At 41.4% G+C, this 16987-nt stretch overlaps 1 pseudogene; it reads right to left on the reverse strand.

Annotated features, from left to right (window-relative positions):
• Positions 1–15715: 15715 nt before the first annotated feature.
• Positions 15716–16307, reverse strand: LOC103007199 (60S ribosomal protein L9-like; annotated as a pseudogene).
• Positions 16308–16987: the final 680 nt, after the last annotated feature.

A 16987-nucleotide genomic window follows, 5' to 3' on the forward strand; every position in this document is an offset into this window, starting at 1 on the left:
AATCTACTCTCATGGTTCCTGAATGAGCAATCCATAGCAACCCCGTCCAATAAAAATATAATGTCAGCCACATGTGTAATTTAAAATGTTCGTAGTCACATTTTAAGGAGTTTTTTTTTTAAAAGTGAAATTAGGGACTTCCCTGGTGGCGCAGAGGTTAAGAATCCGCCTGCCAATGCAGGGGACAAGGGTTCCATCCCTCGTCCGGGAAGATCCCACATGCCTCGGAGCAACTAAGCCCGTGAGCCACAAGTACTGAGCCTGCACTCTAGAGCCTGTGTGCCACAACTACTGAGCCCGTGTGCCGCAACTACGGATGCCCGCGCACCTAGAGCCCGTGCTCCGCGACAAGAGAAGCCACCGCAGTGGGAAGCCCAGGTACCACAATGAAGAGCAGCCCCCGCTCACCGCAACTAGAGAAAGGCCACGCACAGCAACGAAGACCCAACGCAGCCAAAAGATAAATAAATTTATTTTTTTAAAAGTGAAATTAAGTTTAATAATATATTTCATTTAACCCAGTGTACCCCAAATATTATCATTTAAACACGTGGCACTAGCCATATTTCTGGTTGCTCAATAGCCACTTACGGCTAGTGACTACCATATTGGATAATAAAGGTCTGTAGACTACTAATCAGTAGTTAAAGGAAAGAAACTATTCTATACCTACTAGTGGGCAAAAGTTCCATGAGGCATATTATCAAATGATAAAATCAAGTTGCATATCTATATATCTATATAGATTTATAGATATGAAACCCCAAAACTATTTAAGCCTATCTTGAGTTTCTATGATATTTAATGTCACTTCATAGAAATCCCTTAGAGATGTCTCCATCGAAGACTATCAAAATATTTATAGTACCTACTTAAGAATTCTCATTTCATTGCTTTTTTTAATGGTATGGTAAAATACACACAACATAAAATTTATCATATTGACCATTTTTAAGTGCGTAGTTCAGTAGCATTAAGTACATTCACAATGTTGTGCAACCAGCGCCACTAACTAGTTCCAGAGCCTTTTCACCCCACCCCCTGCAACAGGGTAACCTCCTATACATTAAGTGATCACTCCCCAGTTGCCCCTCCCACCAGCCCCTGGTGACCATTAATCTGTTTTCTGTCTCTATGAATTTACCTATTCTAGTTATTTGATGTAAACAGAACCACACAATAGGAGGTCTTTTATGTCTGGCTTCTTTCATATAGCATGTTTTCAAGATTCATCCACATTGTAGGATGTACATCATCCCTTATGAGTGAATAATATTTCGTCGTACGAATATACCATATTTTATTTATCCATTCATCTGCTGATGGACATTTCGGTTGTTTCCACCTTTTGGATATTGTGAGTAAAGCAGCTATGAATATTTGTGTACAAGTTTTTGTTTGAACACCTGTTTTCAATTATTTGGGGTATATACCTAGGAGTAGAATTGCTGGCTCATAGGGTAATTCTATGTTGTTGGGTTTTTTTGGATACACCACTCGCCATGTGCATGCGGGATCTTAGTTCCCCCACCAGGGATCGAACCCATGTCCCCCTGCAGTGGAAGCTCGGAGTCTTAACCACGGGACTGCCAGGGAATTCCCTATGTTTAACTTATTGAGGAACCACTGAAATGTTTTCCACAGTGACTGAACCATTTTACATTCCCACCAGCAATGTTTGAAGATTCCACATCCTTGCCAGCACTTGTTATTTTTTTTCTTATTTAAAAATTATGGCCATCCTAGTGGGTGTGAAGTGGTATCTCGTTGTGGGTTGATTTGCATTTCCTTGATGACTAATAATGTTGAACATCTTTTCATATGCTTATTAGCCATTTGTATATCTTCTTTGGATAAATGTCTATTCAAGTCATTTGCCCATTTTAATTTTTGGCTGCATTGGGTCTTCGTTGCTGTGCTTGGGCTTCCTCTGGTTTCGGCGAGCAGGGGCTACTCTTTGTAATATTAAGGAAGTTCTCTTCTATTGCTAGTCTGTTGAGTGTTTTTATCATGACAGAGTGTTAGATTTTCTCAAATGCTTTTTCTGTGTGAATTGAGATGATCATGTGTTTGGGCTTTTTTTCCCTTCATCCTATTAATGTGGTGTATTACATTGATTTTTTTTTTGTATATTTTTTGTATATACACCACCCTTGCATTCCTGAGATAAATCCCACTTGGTCGTGATGTCTAATCATTCCAGCATGCTGCTAGTATTTTGTTGAGGATTTTTGTATTTATATTCATAATGGATATTGGTCTGTAGTTTTCTTTTCTTTTGGCCGTACCACACGGCATGCGGGATCTTAGTTCCCCAACCAGGGGTCAAACCCCAGCCCCTGCAGTGAAAGCACTGAATCCTAACCACTAGACCACTAGGGAATTTCCCTGTAGTTTTCCTGTGATGTTTTTGTCTGGCTTTAGCGTCAGGATAATGTTGGCCTCAGGGTGAAATAGAAAGTATTCCCTCCTTTTCTATATTTTGGGAAGAGTTTGAGAAGAATTGGTGTTAATTCCTCTATAAATATTTGGTAGAATTCAGCAGGGAAGCCATGCAGTCCTGAACTTTTCTTTGTTGGTAGGTTTTTGATTGCCAATTCAGTCTCTTTATTTGCTATATACCATATTAGTAGAATGAGGGGGAAAAAACCCAGCTGCATGATCATCTCAATTGATGTAGACGAAGTCTTTGACAAAATCCAACACTCTTTCATGATAAAAACACTCAACTCAGATTTTCTATTTCTTTTTGAGTCAGTGTTGGGAGTTTGTGTGTTTCTAGTAATTTTCCCATTTCATCTAGGTTATATAATTTGTCAGCATATAACTGTTCATAGTATTCTCTTATAATCCTTTTTAAAAAATAAGATCAATAATAAGGTCCCCATTTTCATTTCTGACTTTATTGTCTTCTCTCTTTTTTCCTTAGTCTATCTAGCTAACAGTTTATCAATTTTATTAACCTTTCAAATAACAAACTTTTGGTTTCATTGATTTTCTCTATTGCTCTATTCTCTATACCATTTATCTCCACTCTAACTTGTATTTTTTCTTCCCTCTGCTAACTTTGGGTTTAGTCTGATCTTCTTTTCCTAGTTCCTTAAGGTATAAAGTATATATATATATGTGTATATATATATATATGTATATATATATATACATACATATATATATATATATATATATATATATATAAGATCTCACATCTTTATCCATTCATCTGTTGATGGACAGTTTCTTTAAAATCTTTGTCTATCTAGTAAGACCAATGTCTGTGTTTTCTCAAGGACAGTTTCTGTTTGTGGTATTGTGATTTATACTTAGTAATATATATTTGATCTTCTTCCCATTCCTGGCACAGGGCTCCTAAGACCCTTGCAAGTTCCTAAGTGATATGAGCCCTAAGAACATCTTTTTTTCTAATGAGGTGACTCTGGGTGGGCTTTTGGATGGAGGCTGGTCACCAGAAAAACCAAGCCATAATTAGAAGCTTGAAAAGGGGCTAGAAAAGGAGTTAATAATTGATATGCCTGTATGAGGAGGCCTCCATAAAATCCCAATAGTATGGTGTTCAGAGAGCTTCCAGGTTGATGAACATATCCAAGTACCAGGAGGGCAATGCACCCCAACTTCACAGGAACAGAAGCTCCTGTGCTTGGGACCCTCCCAGATCTTGTTTTATATATTTCTTCATCTGGCTCTTCATCTATATCCTTTAACAAATCCTTTAATAAACTAGTAAATGTAAGAAAGTGTTTTCCTGAGTTGGGTGCGCTCTTCTAGCAAAGAATCAAATCCCAGGTGGGGGTCATGGGAACCTCTGATTTATAGAAAAGTCAGAAGCTGTGGGTAACCTTGGGTCTTACTACTTGTGATTGACATCTGAACTGTGGCAAGTCTCGTGGAACTGAGCCCTTCACCTGTGAGATCTGACACTAACTCCAGTCAGATAGTGTCAGAATTGAGTTAAACTGTAGGACTCCCATCTGATGTCACACATTTCTTGCCAGAGGGAAAAACCCTGCACATCTGGTGTCAGAAGTGTTGTGAGTGTGATAGCAGTGTAAGAGTTAAAGGAGAAACACAGGAGGAGTGTGAGTTTTTCCCTATTTACTGTTTGTCTCTTTCTGTCCTGGTAATGGACCATACGTTCTTGTGTCTTTGCATGCTTTATAATTTTGCATTGAAAATTGGATATTTTGAATACTATGTTAAAACAAAAAGAAAAAAGAAAGAAAGAAAAAACAGTCCTTAGTTCTTTGCAAGTTGGCTGTATATAGGGCATCCCTTCAACTCTTAGCCAGGCCATTTGCAACTCTGCCCTAACCATCACTTTCTGCTTATGCAGAGTCTAAAGACAAGCCAGACTTCCCAGATCTTTTCTGAGCTTGCATCCTACCCTGGCCATGCACATGGCTTCCTAGGTTCCCAGTATATGTGGGACTTTTTTCAAAGGCTTTTCTCCAAAGTTTCTCACTCCCCAGCTTTTCCTCCCCATCTTTTATCATGTCTACTGTTTGTCTCAACTGCTATTTTTTGCCCCAGGCAGCAGTGGCTTGTTCACTTGGTTTTCAGTGTTTTCCAGGAACATTCTCCAGGTAGCCATAGCCATTTTTCCATCCTGAGAGTGCTCTGGGTTAGATAAAACAAAGGCAGGCCATTGTATCTTTCAGGCACCCATAGGCAAGTCAAAATAGACTTCCTTCTGGTCAAGGTCTTCTCTGTTCCTGGACTAGATGTGGCCACACTGGGAACAGGCTGCCATCTTCAAGATCGCTGCTACCCTGGGAAGGGTTCATTAAAATAGGGTAAGACTAAGTTAAAATGTCAGAGCCTGGGAATGCTCTGGTGGTCCAGTGGTTAGGACTCCATGCTTTCACTGCCAAGGGCGTGGGTTCGATCTCTGGTCGGGGAAATAAAATCCTGAAAGCCACGTGGCAAAGGAAAAAAAAAAAAGCCAGAGCCTTCTCCCAAGCCTGTTTCAGTGACCTTTTTCATGGTTAAGCATTTGCTTAGTTGTTGAAAACCTTTAAGTATCTTCCAGAGTTTTGATAAGGGTGATTCTGACAGTTTGGCCAGGATTTTCAGTGTTAGAGTTGGCTCCTTCAGGTTCATACTCTACCGCTTTTGCTGACATCACTCTTTTTTTTTTTTTTAAATTTTTTATAGCTACTTTATTTATTTATTTATTTATTTATTTTTGGCTGTGTTGAGTCTTTGGTTCGTGCGAGGGCTTTCTCTAGTTGCGGCAAGTGGGGGCCACTCTTCATCGCGGTGTGGGGACCGCTCTTCATCGCGGTGCGCGGGCCTTTCACTATCGCGGCCCCTCCCGTTGCGGGGCACAGGCTCCAGATGCACAGGCTCAGTAGTTGTGGCTCACGGGCCCAGCTGCTCCGTGGCATGTGGGATCTTCCCAGACCAGGGCTCGAACCCGTGTCCCCTGCATTAGCAGGCAGATTCTCAACCACTGCGCCACCAGGGAAGCCCTGACATCACTCTTAAAAGTTTTTTGTTTTTTTTTTTAATGCCAGTTTTGTTTGGGCATAATACAGAAGTGGTGTTACACATGGAAAATACAAGAAACATGGTCATGGGGGCGGGGGCTGGTTCTTAAGAGAGTTCAAAGAGCACTAATCACCAGTCTCTTGGTTCTTCTATTAATCCATTTTCCCTACTTCTCTTTGAAAAATCGTACAGATTATATATCAAGGTGACTTTGTCATCCATATAGATGTTGAAATTAAGAGTAATATTAAAATATATATTTTTAATTAATTTATTTATTTTGGCTGCGCTGTGTCTTAGTTGCGACCTGAGGCTCTTTGTTGGGGCATGCAGGCTTCTTAGTTACAGCATGCATGTGGGATCTAGTTCCCTGACCAGGGATTGAACCTGGGCCCCCTGCATTGGGAGTGTGGATTCTTACCCACTGGACCACCAGGGAAGTCCTGAGAGTAATAATTTTAATTGAGGAGTAGGATGGCTAAAACAGAGTCGGGGACTACAGCCTTCCCATGAACATAAGGGAATGAAACAAAAGTCAGAAGACAAAAGCAGGGAAAAGGGCAGTGATGTATAATGACCTCAGGTTTCAAGTGAAGGAGGAGAAATAGTTGTGAAAACATGTTTACTAAGAAATAAGGATTTAGCTAGCTGGCTGATCATATAAAGAAAGATAAAACATCTTACGTTTAAAATAATTTCTAATTAGGAACAAAACCATAGTGCGTGCTATTACTGTAATGGTTAACAAGGTTCGTGTTTTTTGGACCAATGTAAAAAAATAAAAAACAAGAATAAAAATAAGATGAGAGTGGGGGCTTCCCTGGTGGCGCAGTGGTTAAGAATCCGCCTGCCAATGCAGGGAACACGGGTTCGAGCCCTGGTCCGGGAAGATACCACATGCTGCGGAGCAACTAAACCTGTGCTCCACAACTACTGAGCCTGCGCTCTAGAGCCCGCGAGCCACAACTACTGAGCCCGTGTGCCACAACTACTGAAGCCTGTGCGCCTGGAGTCCATGCTCCGCAACAAGAGAAGCCACTGCAATGAGAAGCCCGCGCACCTCAACGAAGAGTAGTCCCCGCTCGCCGCAACTAAAGAAAGCCTGTGCACAGCAACGAAGACCCAATGCAGCCAAAAATAAATAAATAAATTTATTTAAAAAATAATAAGATAAGAGAGAATCAATATAATCAATGGAAACCCAATTAGAGTATGAAAGGTTGGTTGATTAAAAGAGACATATATGTAAAGTCAACTGATCTCTAAGTATTAACAATAACAGCTTAGAAATGTTTTAAGCCGTGACTCTCATCACAGATGAAACAAGATAGTAAATAATAAATAATAAGCTGAAACTACTTGTAGGACTTATATGAAGAACATGATTAAACACAACCAAGTGATACTTGCTGAAGGCAGAGTTATAACGCAATATTGAATAGGTATCATGTGTCCCAGATTAGATTGCAACCGTGATGAAACTGATTCCAAGGGGATTCTTTCTAGAACATAATAAATTGCTTATTAGATAAATGTATAATACCTTTTAATTAAGTTACAAGTGTAATGTCATGCATCCCAAGAGGATTCCTTTTGGAAATTAGTAAAAATGTTTTAAATGTTCTCTAGGCAATAAACACATTAAGTTAGAGTACAGTTGTGTACATTGACCATCTTCCCCTCCAAATGGTTCATTCTTTCATTCATTCATCAATTTTCCATTGAGTATCCACTGAGCATCAGAGGGTGTGCATGATATAGAGAAAAATGAATGAGACATATAACAGTGCTTGTACTAATGGGATTTCCACTGTGTTTATATGGGGAGAGGATTTAGAGGGAGAAAGAGAAATTGGCTTAAAAAAAGTAACATCTACAATGAAGTGTAAATGCCATGGGGGGGAGCGTGGATACAAGTGCTATAAAGTGCACAGCAGGAGGTACTAACATAGTGGGATGAAGAGAAAGCTGTGAGGGGGGTGTTCTGTGTTAAAGTGTGTCACTTCCCAAAAGATATGTTCGTGTCATCACTCCCACTACCTGAGAATGTGACCTTATTTGGAGACAAGGTCTCTATAGAGGTAATCTAGTTAACGTGAGGTCCTTGAATTGGACCTTAATCCAGTAACAGGAGTCCTTATAAAAAGGGGAAATTTGGACACACACACACACACACACATACACGGAGAATGCCATGTGAAGATGAAAGCAGAGGTTGGGGTGATGTTTCTACAAACCGCAGAACACCAAAGATTGCCAACAAACCACCAGAAGATAGGAGAGAGGCACGGAACAAATTCTCCCTCACAGCCCTCAGAAAGAACCCATCCTGCTGACACCTTGATCTTGGACGCTCAGCCTCCAGACCCATGAGAAAATTAATTTCTGTTGTTTAAGCCACACAGTTTGTGGTACTTTGTTATGGTAGCTCTAGCAAACTAATAAAGGAAGGGACATAGTATGATATGTATAAAATGCAACAAGTCACATTTCATTAGAGACCTGAGGGATAAGTAACTGGAAGTCGGGTGAAGTGGGGGTTGGAGCAGGGGAGTGTTCTGGGCCGAAGGAACCAGATCTTCATTGATTAATCATGTGTTTTTATTTGGCGGTTTCTTTTTGTTTTTTTGGTTTTTTTGGCTGCGTTGGGTCTTCGTTGCTGCACGCGGGCTTTCTCTAGTTGCGGCGAGCGGGGGCTACACTTCATTGCAGTGCGCGGGCTTCTCATTGTGGTGCCGTTGCGGAGCACTGGCTCTAGGTGCATGGGTTTCAGTAGTTGCAGCATGAGGGCTTCAGTAGTTGTGGCACGCGGGCTCAGTAGTTGTGGCGCACGGGCTTAGTTGCTCTGCGGCATGTGGGATCTTCCTGGACCAGGGATCGAACCCGGGTCTCCTGCATTGTCAGGTGGATTCTTAACCACTGCACCAACCAGGGAAGTCCCCAATCATGTCTTTTTTGTTTGTTTGTTTGTTTGTTTGTTTTTGGCCTCACCTTGCAGCATGCGGGATCTTAGTTCCCTGACAAGGGATCGTGTCCCATGCCCCCTGCATTGGAAGTGCAGAGTCTTAACCAATAGACCCCAGGGAAGTCCCAATCATGTGTTTTTATTTTCTGTATTTTATGATGTTTTGACATCTTAAAAAGCTTGCTGGCCAGGAGAGAGTATCCCTCCCAGAGCTAGCCAATTCTTAGAGATAGCAAAGGGTTCAATCAACCCATGCAAACCAACCAATCCCAAGCCTGTAGATCCTGCCTTGTTCTTATCTAACTCTCACACATGAGTCAATACTTCCTCTGCCCTAAATCACCCCAGGGCCAGGTACCAGGCCACTAGAGATACCCCTATGGCCCAAAGCCTGCTGGAATTATTCCAACCAGCCAATCCTAAACTGCTCACTCTGCTGTGCCTTGCCTTTCCCATGGAAACCCAATCCAGGCTCTGGCTCAGACTTTCCCCTCACTCCTGTCTTGTGCCACTCGACCAAAACCCATTGCTTTCCTTGTGCCCTTGCATGGCATGTAGTGACCCCTTCTTTGGGACCTGGGAGTATAATCAACTTCTTCCTCCCAAGTCTTGTTCTCGTTTCCTTCTGTGGCTGCACCAACTTAACCACACGTATACAACATTTACATTCTTAGGACACAGCAGGTTTCTTGTTTCTTTTTCTTTCTTCTTCTTTTTTTTTTTTTTTTTTTTTTGCCACACTGTGCGATTTGCAGAATCTTAGTTCCCTGACCAGGGATTGAACCTGGGCCCTCAGCCGTGAAAGTGTGGAGTCCTAACCACTGGACCGCCAGGGAATTCAGGACACTGCAGGTTTCAAGGAGAAGGGCAGTGGGAAGAAATGGAGAGAAAGGAAGCATAATGTCTAACTCACCTGGATGAGTGTTGAAGATACAAGATTATACCCTTTCAGAAGAAATCTTTCTGCTTAGGGAGATTCTAATGGTGAAGGACGAAGGAGCTGACACTACCACCAGGGTCAGAGTGTTTGACCTGAGTGGTGCTGGTCAGCGTTGGCACGAAGAATCAGCCTCCTAGGAGCAAAGAGGAAGGATCATCATTAAGCAAAGGTGTTAACACCAGCCAATAGCTGAAAGGTTCCTATGCCCCAGGCACCTCCTCTAAATGGTTTAGATATGTTAACTCATTTACTATTTACAACAAGACTATGAAGTAGGTACAAATTAATATTTCCATTTTACAGATTAGGGGTTAAGTACATTGCTCATGATCTCACAATTAGTGTCCGAACATATATTCTTCAACATTAAGCTGTATATGCACAGATTTACTGTAAGACTAGAAATGCAGGCTAGGGACACGGGGATTTTGTAGGCAGATGGGGCAGTGTATGTAAAAGCAGAAATAAAAGAGAATGAGGGAGATCTCAGTGTGTAGATTGTCTTAAAGAGCTGTTGGAGAAAATTCACATATTTTTCATCCTTCTGAAAAATATCTCAGTTCAATAAAGGAGGATTAAAGAAGTTTTGCTACCACCAGGGTGTTTTCTCTGATCTCAGTGTTGTCAGTCAGTGTCTGTGGCAGAATGAAGTCTCTTAGAAGAGTTGCTTCTAGGGTAATAAGGTAATACATACATCAGAGATAATAAAATAATATAATAATAATACTTGTTATCGTGGTATTATATGCCCGGTACCTCTTCTGTATGTGTGAATTACATGTTAACTCATTAATTACATTCAACGACACCATGAGGAAGGGAGAATTAGATTTGCATTTTACAGGTTCCAACAACTACAAGGGAATGGCTAATAAACAAAACTGTGAAAGATCTACTAGGCAAATAAAAGGAGTGGGGGACACTGGCATAAAAAGGTAGCAATGGTGGTCAGAAAGGGGGCCTCATAGGCAATTATGTTGCACATAAGTACAAATCCACTCTTGCTGGGGGATCTGAAAGTATTTTCACCTAACTCTGTCATAGAAGCTCTGCACGTGAGTAGTATTTCAAATGCAGTAATGAAAGAAGTTCTCAGAGTCAAATTGCTGACTAATAAACCAATTTGTAAAACAGTAATACAACATTCAGTAAGAATCCAAAAACTAAAGTCCAAAATGTTATATATATTTTTCTATGGGCACATGGCTAGCCAAAGAAGTGAACAGAAAAAGATTTGGACAAAAAAAGTAAAGAGTGCTTTATTCTAGAAAGGGGAAAGAAGAGGGGATAGAGTTTAATGGTCATATGGAACTTGACTCAAAATGTTTTAATGTTTCCCAGAAGATTTTACCTATTGTATGATACTATTAATAATAAAAATTTTGTTTTACCAAATATATGATTTTGTTTTAGTTTTCACTCTTATTCCTCTACATTAACCTCTATGCTGGATTCCAAAAAAGAAATGCACCATTAAGGCACTGGTGAGCATAACAAAGAAAATGCTTTCAGGTAATTCCAAAGGATAATATACAAACAAAATTTCAATAGTGTAAAATTTTAGAGGTTGGTTCTCCGATTCCTGGGCAGCAAATTTGATGTTAGCTCCTGGAAGAGCTACTTTACACAGCTACTGGGAACAGGGAGGTAAAGAATATGAAGTTCCTTTCCAGAGTTATGGTAAAATAGAACTGTATTCTTACAAAGTTTTTTGAATAATTTGAGAAATAAAATCCACCATTAAGGTGTGAGGGTTATAAGAATATGAACATAGAAGTAGAGCGTTCTCAGGGACTCTCAAAAGAGACATTAAAAGTCGTTTTTAATAGTGCAGTATTTCATTATTTAGTCTCAAGGAGCTTAAAAAAAATGTTACCTCAAACTGCCCTAGCTCTGCATTACATAGCTCATATTGGATGGAAACAGAAGCATTAAGTAATATTAAATATTTTTTCAAATATGTATCCTGGTATTTTCAGTTGAAATATTTTTTTAATCTCCTTTTAATCCTAATGACAATATTATGAGCCTACTTCCTCTTTTTTTTTTTTTTTGAATTTTATTTATTTATTTATTTATTTATTTTTTGGTTGTGTTGGGTCTTCGTTTCTGTGCGAGGGCTTGCTTTCTCTAGTTGCGGCAAGCGGGGGCCACTCTTCATCGCGGTGCGCGGGCCTCTCACTGTCGCGGCCTCTCTTGTTGCGGAGCACAGGCTCCAGACGCGCAGGCTCAGTAGGTGTGGCTCACCTAGCCGCTCCGCGGCATGTGGAATCTTTCCGGACCGGGGCACGAACCCGTGTCCCCTGCATTGGCAGCTGGATTCTCAACCACTGCGCCACCAGGGAAGCCCCAGTTGGAATATTTTATAGCTTAACTTTATAAAGTGATTATTACTTACAAAGTTATTCATTTTTAATATTAACAGCTTGCTAAAATTGTTTATCTGACTAGCCCTATATTAAAATTGTTAAAAGCAAAAACTTAACATCTCTTGCACATTGCACTGGGATTGAGGCCCCGAAACTGAAAGAGCTAAGTTCAGGGATTGAAATGGGAGTGATCCACTCTAATTGGCGATAACCACCTGAAATCGCCATGTAAAATGTGTCCACTGACATAAGGAATATCAAGAAACAGTTTTGGCTTGAGGATCCATTAGTAATTCACCTTATTTGGGAAAGTAAAGAGGAAAGGAGAAATAGATATGCTCACCCGAAAGAAGTTGCTCTTCATTTGGGACTTGCCATCCAACGGTTGGCAGGACCCTACTAAATGAGGGTTCTAATCCTTATGACATCACAACTGTTGCCTGGTAACCAGTCAGATCAACTGAATCTTTACAAGGCGTTGGCTTAGGCAGTTTCTCACCCTGATAAGAGGCTGGAAATCTAGTTAAGCATATGTATTTATTATTGCTGTGTAATAAATTACCCCCAAGCAAGCACTTATTTTCTCACACAGTTTCTGAGGGTCAGGAATCTGAGAGCAGCAAAGCTTAGTGGTCCTAGCTCAGTCTTTCCTGAGGTTGCCGTCCAGCAGTTGTCCTGGGCTGCAGTCATTTCATGGTCCTGCTGGGGAAGAAGAGTCTGTTCCAAGCACGCTTCCGTGTCACTGGCAGGCGCAGATGCTCATCACCTGGGCCTTGCTCACAACACGGCAGCGTGTCTCCCCCAGAATGAGAGATGAGGGAGAGAGGGCAAGGTGGAAGTCACAGTATCTTTTAAACTCACCTTGGACATCTCAGACCATCAATTCTCCATACGCTAACGATCATACGAACCAACCTTAGTACAGTGTGAGTGGGAACTTGAAAAGGGTGTGAAGACCAGGAGGCAGAGATCACTGGGGGCCATCCTGAAGGCCAGCTACCAAGGTGTGGTACCCTCTCCCAAACTCTCACTCTCACCTGTCATTACTAGATGCCTACAGGTGGCTGGGGCTGTTGTGGTAAAAATAGAGGAATTAGAGACACGGTAGAATTAGAGACAAACTGGAGAAGACTGGATCCCAATGCGCCACTTGGACAACTTCCTTAACATCAGATGAGGAAGTACTCAGGAAAGATGATAAAACGTATACAACCCCCAGTTGTACACAGTATACTAAGCACCTTATTAGTTACCTTCTGTAATATAAATATCTGTTTACTGATCAATCCAATTGAGACAGTATCTTCTAACTCCCCACCATATAGATGAGAAATTTCTACCTCTCCCCATCTCGTTACTTCCAAACATGTATGGATATACCACTGATTCTATTAAGGTTTATAGCACTTATCTCCTGTTGGGCAACCATAATTATTTATGTAACAGGATGATTGATAAAGGTAGCTAGCGGAGACATCCTCTGAGGTTACTGATCTCTCCCCCATGACTGAGAGGTGACTTTGAAGTCCATTTGGATATTGGTGGGAAGGCTTCACATTGGGGGGCTTAGTGATGGGGGAGGTAAAGGAGAGACTGGGTAGGCATTTGTGCACACACACAGACACACACACTTAGATGTACACAGACGCACGCCTACACTGCCCAAAAGAGGGAGACTTCCTCCGGGATGCCAGCCCCCACTCTGCGATCCCCACCCCGCCACCAAGAAACTTCCATCTCTTTAGAGAGTTCGTCTTCACCTCACCATGAAGAAAAAGCTATATTGTCCATGCAATATAGGTGGAGGAGGTGGGTGAAGGCCATCTATGCAGCCAATGGCCAATTGTTCAGTTACTGAGATTTCCGTCCTACTTCTTGTGTGACCCTGTCCTTGCTCCAGAAACTGTGACCTTGAGAACAATCTCTGCTCTGTCCCTCCCTCATGAATGTGTTAAGTCATGGGTCTTGCTCATCGGCCTGGTCCCATAGGCTGCCGTGAGAGTGGCATGACTGAAGACTGAAAAGGAAGGCCGGGGAAGCTCTTGAAAGGCCCTGTGGGCCTTACAGAGGACTCTGAATTTTCTTCTAAGTGCAGTGGAAAGGCTGACCCATCACAACAGCTAACCGGTTTTCTTGCCACTCCTGTTTCTTTCTCCTGGTCTCTTTCTTTCTTTGAAACGTACTAAATTCATTCCTACCCCCAGGGTGTTTGTACTTTCTTTCTCTCTCGGGACACCTCCCTGGTCCTAACACTGATGATGCCTTCTTATAATTCAAGTGACAGCTCAAAAGAGGCCCCTTCAGGCAGGTTTCCTCTGGTCCTGAAATCTGATGTACCTCCCCACCCCCTCCTTTGCCCCACCCCCTTCCTATCTCAGTGTCTCACTTGTCTTATGCGTCAACTTGTCTGGGCCATGGTGCCCAGATAGTTGGTCAAACATTATTCTAGATGTTTCTATGAGACTGTTTTGGGGTGAGATTAACATTTAAATCAGTGGACTTTGAATAAAGCAGCTGGCCCTCCATAATCTAAGTGGGCCTCACCCAAACAGTCGAAGGCCTGAATAGAGCAAAAAGATTGACTTGAACCTTCAGATGCATCAAAACATCATTTCTTCCCTAGGTGTCCAGCATACCAGTGAACCCTGCAAAGTGTGGAGTTGCCAGCCTCCAGAATTGCATGAGACAATTTCTTTTTTTTTAATTTTTTTTGGAATTTTGGAATTTTATTTTATTTATTTTTTTATACAGTAGGTTCTTATTAGTTATCTATTTTATACATATTAGTGTATATATGTCAATCCCAATCTCCCAGTTCATCACACCACCACCACCACCCCCTCCCGCCACTTCCCCCTCTCGGTGTCCATACGTTTGTGCATGAGACAATTTCTTAAAATAAATCTCTGTATATACACACATCCCATTCGTTCTTTTTCTCTGGAGAACACTGACTACACAGGTTTTGATACCAGGAGTTGTTCTAGAGGAGAGGAAACTTAAGGGTGAGTTTTCTGAGTTGGCTCCGGGCTTTCTGGAATTGGCTCTCTAGTTAAATTAGGTTGAAAGACTAGTGACTATTTCTTTTTTTTTTTATGTTCCAAATAGGTTTTATTTTTTCTTGCTTATTCCTTGAGCATACCTTACTTTGAAGGACAGCCCACAGATTTTTCTGATAGACTAGACACATAGTATGTAAGAGAAATCAAACTTGAATGTTACGTTTTGCCTGAGAAATCATAAGGTTGGAGTTTCTATCAAGGAAGAGGTTTAGAGGCAATCCTATTGAGTTAAGATAGTCTAGTATGGTAGTGTATCTGAAGCATGACACATGGAATGAAGAGATTATGGAAGGGTTATAAGTTTTTTTTTAGATATCAAGGACTAGGACATAGGAGTAAATGGCTGAAATTAGGGTAAAACTGAGAGAACCTTGGGCCACAGGAACCATGTTTATCACAAATATAAATTAACTCCATCTTCTAATTTTCCTAATTCTTACTAAGGCTGTATCACTTCTCAGCTGCTTTTTCACACAAAGTTACTGTGACTCAGGCACTTGCCTCACAAATATTCAAATTCGTGCCTCTGCAAAATTACAGATACCTTCAGGACATCTCTCAAAGCTCTTCATCCAATTATGAACAACCACAGTGTTGCCTGTCACCAGTACCCATGTTCCTCTTGCCTGAAATACCCTTGCTACTCCTTCAAGCCACTTCTCCCATTAAGTCTTACTAAAAAAAAAAAAAACACTCATTCCTTCTGTTATTGTTCTTACCACACTAGAATTTACTTAACTGCTTACTGGCCAAATAGTTGGAAAGGATAATCAATTTAAGAAAAATTCCCAAGTCAAAAGAGATTGTATTCATTTTTAAAATATCACATATGAGTCTGGCCTCTTGCAGTTTCTGTAGCTGGATCACTCAGAACTTATTCATCAACCTGTTGAACTGGTTTTTTTTCAGAAACATAGATACCATTCAAAAAATTTCTGATATCCTTGGTTTTAACTGTTGTGGCTTGCTGAATCAAGGCAGCTGAATTTGACACAAGTTCAATGTCGTTTCCTTCAAGAATCAACTAATCTTTCTGGGCTTGAGATACTGAACAAGCAACACCTGGCCTCATCCGAACCGTGCAGATGTATCTTTCACCCCCCAAATTTTGGATTCCTACAAGAGAACCATTTTCCTGAATAACAACATTGATGGGTAAATGAGCATACGCAGAACTCATCTTGTAACTGAAGCCCAGTGTAACACCCTTGATCACGTTCTGTACATGACTACAGATAGTACAAACAGTCACCAGTTCCTTTCTCTTCTCCCACTGTATGTCAACCCGGAGCCTCTTCTTTATCTTTCCAAGGAGACTGAGTTCTCCACTGATGTGATTGAAGTCCCTCTGCAGGGTGCCTCTGGGGCCCTTCACAATAACTGTGCGTCCCTTCAGAGTAATGTCGACATTTTCTGGAATGTCGACAGTCTGATTGCTGAGAATGGTCTTCATTCTCACCTCGAAATAGATGTGTCAAAGAGTAGTGACTCTGTTTCTAGAGGTAAAGAGAATGCTCATAGCCCACGGCATGATGTGGCAATAGAGATACAGAAAATATCACCACTGGATACTCTTAATCAAACACTTACAAGAAGCAAGGATCTGGGTGACCTTGTATACGATACCTTAAAACACTTTGTTAAATTGAGATTGACTGGTGACTCCTAAGGTCACTGGACAAAGAGGGGAAAGAAAAGGATGAGCTTACAGATTTGATTTTAACTGACGTGGAAGCTCTGTGCCTGCCTTGAAAGAAGAGATCGTTGGGACTTCCCAAGGATCCAGTGGTCCAGTGGTTAAGACTCCGTGCTTCCAATGCAGCGGGCGTGGGTTCAATACCTGGTCGGGGAAGTAAGATCCTACATCTTATTTACCTGAGTGGCTTATCATGAACTGGGTGTCCTTTGACCCAACAAGCCATAAAGTTGGGCATGCGCAGAAGCACTGCATCACCAAATGGAAGTGAAATCATGCCCAGGCAGGCCCTGAAGGCACACATAATTTACATGAAGAAGTGGCCCAAATGTTCACGGTTCCCACTCCCGCTGCAATACCTTCTCTCTCCACGCCTACGAGTATGGCCTTATGGAGAGCTGCCTATGATCAGAGCATATACAAAGGAAGGGAAGACTTGGGCCTGGTTTC

Source organism: Balaenoptera acutorostrata, chromosome 15 (assembly GCF_949987535.1).
Source record: "Balaenoptera acutorostrata chromosome 15, mBalAcu1.1, whole genome shotgun sequence".
Lineage (NCBI taxonomy): Eukaryota > Metazoa > Chordata > Mammalia > Artiodactyla > Balaenopteridae > Balaenoptera > Balaenoptera acutorostrata.